Genomic DNA, 4382 nt, shown 5'->3' with positions numbered 1-4382 from the left:
TAAAAAATCTGAACAATTACTTAAAATTGAAAACAAAAACAAACAAAGTCTACTCTCAGTTTATTTTTGGAAATAAGAGTTTGCCCCATATAAATTGAAATAAACACATAAATTGTGATGTATAGAGTTGTATATATTATACATATACAAACATATTTTCTACCGTAATAAAAAATTATACACAAGTATAATGTTTACCTTTATGATTAACATATTCTGAGAATTCCTAAAACTGAGAATTTGAGATTGAAGCTACAAACATAATTTAATTGTATCAAAATTTTTCTATATTTGTATATATAAGTCCATATAATCTATCATCTAATTATTATGTATCATTCTTTCCATTCTTCCTAGTAATAAATTACATTGAACTGGAGATCTTCACACGTGAAACTAAATTTTACACTTACGTTGCATTTGCATGAATTAGATGCCGCGCCATTGCATATGCGACTTATTTGCCGCTGCAGTTTGGTCACGCCCTTGTTCATGGTAAGGATTATAACATCATCGACGAAAAAGCTTGTTATAATGCATAAATAAAGTATAACGCCCCCTAATTAAGCGGTCCCCGTTTATGCGAAATGATGATCTGTCGAAGAAACATGACAAGCACATGAGAAAACATCCCATATACTCAAAAATTTTCATAAAACATCTTATTCGTGTGCACTTTTGAACTTCGCATGATTCGTTAAGAATATACTGATTTGCATAATGTCCACTAGACATAGCGCATTTACGTTGCACTAGAAATTGCATCGTAATAATTATTCTATTTATCTATATAAGTTAATATTTATGCAACATATTTAATTAAATATTCAACACAATGTAACAAAATTCAAGAATTATTTAGCTCAGGATTAGCGTGTTACTTTTATTACTCCGGAATCTTAGATCAAATCCCAATACGTTTTCAAAAATTATAAAATTGTAATAGCGATTGTAATTAATAAAATGTATGTGAATTGTGTTGTGACCTAAAATACTGTTGACATATATAATGTAAAATACCGTTTAAAAAAATACAAAATTTATTTAATAATTTAAATAAACTTAAAAATGTCATTAAAAAAATATTAAAAAAAGATTTTTTATTAAAAAAGAAAATATTTATTTAATCAAATAACATTTTTTAATTAACATCTACAATTTTTAAAATAAATATCGATATTTTTAAATTTATATATAGTTAAAAATTTTCCTTTGTTATAAAAAATATTTACTTTGTTTTCACATTATTATTTTTTAATTTACGTAATATTCACTGCAAGACTCAAATAAATATTGCATTGCTCGTATTAAAAAAAATTATTTTTTAATTAAGATTTTTTTCCAGTATGTTAATAAATTAGTTTACAATGACAGCTGTGACAATATATTTACTGTACGCTCGAAATAAAGAAATAACTTTCGACACCGATATCGATTTATCAAAACTCCGTTTGATTAATTAATGTCTCTACATTTGAAAGTATACATTCTTAAAATAGATTTACTGGATGAGATATACTTTCATTACAAAAATTACATAATCCTACATTTAACTGCCACATAATGCTCTATTATAGATTATAATCTTAGAGAGAGTATCGAGACTTTCGTCATTGGCATTTGCCATTTGCTTGTATATTTATTAACAACGTAATTATTTATTTGCTATATTATTTATTTTGTGTAATATACATATATATAAATTTTCTCTGTATTAGATAAAAAAAAATAATTATATGTAATAACATAGTTAAATACATTCAATTGAGCTACGTCTCACCCCTGTGTTGTAAGCCCGGCTAGCTCAGTCGGTAGAGCATGAGACTCTTAATCTCAGGGTCGTGGGTTCGAGCCCCACGTTGGGCGAATTTATTTTTTTACTACCATTCTACCATATTTATCATACATAGAAATTAAAAATGTATTCTTATTTGAGAGATACAAGTGTTATTATAATTTCGTTTGCACAAGTAAATATTTTGCAAGTAAATATACACTGTAAAAAATAAAATGTTAATTTTAACTCAAAGACGTTGAGTAGATTTTCTGAGACATGCAAAAATGTTAAAATTAACATTTTTGTGTTAATTTTAACATTTTTGCATGTCTCAGAAAATCCACTCAACGTCTTTGAGGTAAAATTAACATTTTATTTTTTACAGTGTATAACTTCAAGTTTTTGTTACATATAGTTATATTGTTTTGTGAAAACTACGAGAAGAGAGACTGCGGTACGAGAAGATACTGTACTATTTTATACCGACCTGCATAATCTTCAACTAACTCAAAGTGGCTGTTATTTATATATAGGAATTATAATATAAATAAGATACTATTATTTCTTACAACTTTTTATTCTTGATTAACTGGAACTTCATAGTCGCATATAAAAATATTATTGGAATAAAATCTGATGCGCGTGCACGTGTGTGTACATGCGTCGGATGCATCGGCGTATGTGTTACACGATTTTATATGTATTGCAATTTCTGTTTATATCAATTTGTGAAGTATCGACAAATCTTTAACTTTTATTTCCAAAAATTTGCCTTAGGATTAATTGTGTGTATTAAATCCGAATTTGTGTGGACTATAAGCTCGCGAATAAATGTGCAAATAAATCGCACCTATAGAATAACTTATAGTTAGACCTATAAAAACCTTTCGGAAAATTAATCAAATTTTTTTTATATACTTATTTCTTTTGTATTCCTTAAAATTAAATAACAAATCTAATCTCTCGCACATTTTCTTTTGATTTTAACGTATATAACCTGGTTTTGATTATTTTTAACATTCATTATTATGAGGTTGTAAGCAATATAAACAATGTTCAGATATTTTTATATTAAAAAAAAAACAAATTCGAGCTGTATAACAAAATCCGTACCTACAAAAACATCTGTATCATCCCGTTGTTTTCCTTGTTTTCACGACGTACTTGACAGTACCGTAAATTCATCGAGTAATCATAAAAGCGAAAAATATAGACTATCAGGAATGCGTTTGTCGCATTGCCCGATGAAAGGTATCTCTCTATTATCTTCCTACAAGCTAGGGAAAAGCACGTAAGAAGCAGACATTTCCACTTCTGGATTGCGCGCATCAGCGATAATCTTCTATGTGAGTGAGGGAACAATCGATGTATATATCGTTCAGACGATCGCACGTATACTTTTTCGGATTCTATCATTGCCTTAATCGTCGTATTTCTTCGGAATAAAATTGCAGTTCCACTTGTTAAAGGATTCCGGATATCGATTTAGCAGAAATTACTCTGAAGAATTTATATAAAAAAGATGTTAAAACTACTATAAAATAAACGACAGATACATTCCATGTATCGTATTACACGGAAATCTGTACAATACACGTAAAATTTATAATACTAAAAATTAAATATATATCATTATTTATACATAACAATATTAATCTTCAAAATTTTATTTTTAAATATTATGCATTATAATTGTAATTAAACAATTTTATTTTTTTCTGTAAACAAAGATAACGTTTTTCCAATTTTTTTGGCATTATAAATATTGAGTATTTCCCTATTTAGTTTAATCATCTTACATTAATTTAAGAGAAAATATAAATCAATCATAAATTATTCATACATACTTCTTGTCACGCATTTTATTTAAATGAATTTGTGGATTTTACATTGTATGTAATATTTCTTTGTTAGTTTAGTAGTCATGATGTCATAAATATATTTCCTATTTTTACTCAATTTTTTGCTTTTGTTCTTTTCTTTAAACGTGAATTTTAATTGAGTCAAAAATTGCTCTCTAATATAAAATAAACCGAAATTTGTTTTTAAAAATGATAATCTACACAAAGTTTCGTTCTCCGATTTACTTGATTAAGATATTTTGTAATAACAGAGATTAATTACTGTAGTCATAAAATTGTACAATATGCTGAATTTATTACGACCACCCGGAACATAACTATTAGAAGTTTATTCACTCGTGTAAGAACTTGAAATACGCAACGAGCTTAACCGTCATGATTACACAAACTCTATCCCTTTAACCGCAAGACGATCTGCTTTCTGTTCGTAGAAGCATCCAGCGTACCGTTTGACCTAGGCGACTTTCGATTCCAAATAAGAGAGAATGGGAAAAACAAGACTCAGCCGAAGGAAACAAGACGTTGCAATCCATGGACAACTAACGATAGCAACAGCAATAGCATCTGATCGTAGAGCATAAATGCCGGTTGTGTAAAAACCGTCAAAAACCATTTTGTTAAAACGAGCATTTTTTAAAGAGGAGCTGCATGCAGAAGAAGGTGGTGACAGGAAAGAAACTAGAGAGAGAGAGAGAGAGAGAGAGAATGCAAGAATCAAAAGAAATTCTGGTGGAGAGAAATCC

The 4382-nt window shown here is 28.2% G+C and overlaps 1 non-coding gene across 1 annotated transcript; it reads left to right on the top strand.

Annotated features, from left to right (window-relative positions):
- Positions 1 to 1793: 1793 nt before the first annotated feature.
- On the top strand, positions 1794 to 1866 carry TRNAK-CUU (transfer RNA lysine (anticodon CUU)). The gene has a single exon. It is a non-coding gene; the product is annotated as a tRNA-Lys (tRNA).
- The last annotated feature ends 2516 nt before the right edge of the window (positions 1867 to 4382 follow it).

Source organism: Cyphomyrmex costatus, unplaced genomic scaffold (assembly GCF_001594065.2).
Source record: "Cyphomyrmex costatus isolate MS0001 unplaced genomic scaffold, Ccosl1.0 scaffold302, whole genome shotgun sequence".
NCBI lineage: Eukaryota > Metazoa > Arthropoda > Insecta > Hymenoptera > Formicidae > Cyphomyrmex > Cyphomyrmex costatus.
This window is presented reverse-complemented; position numbering and strand designations above follow the sequence as displayed.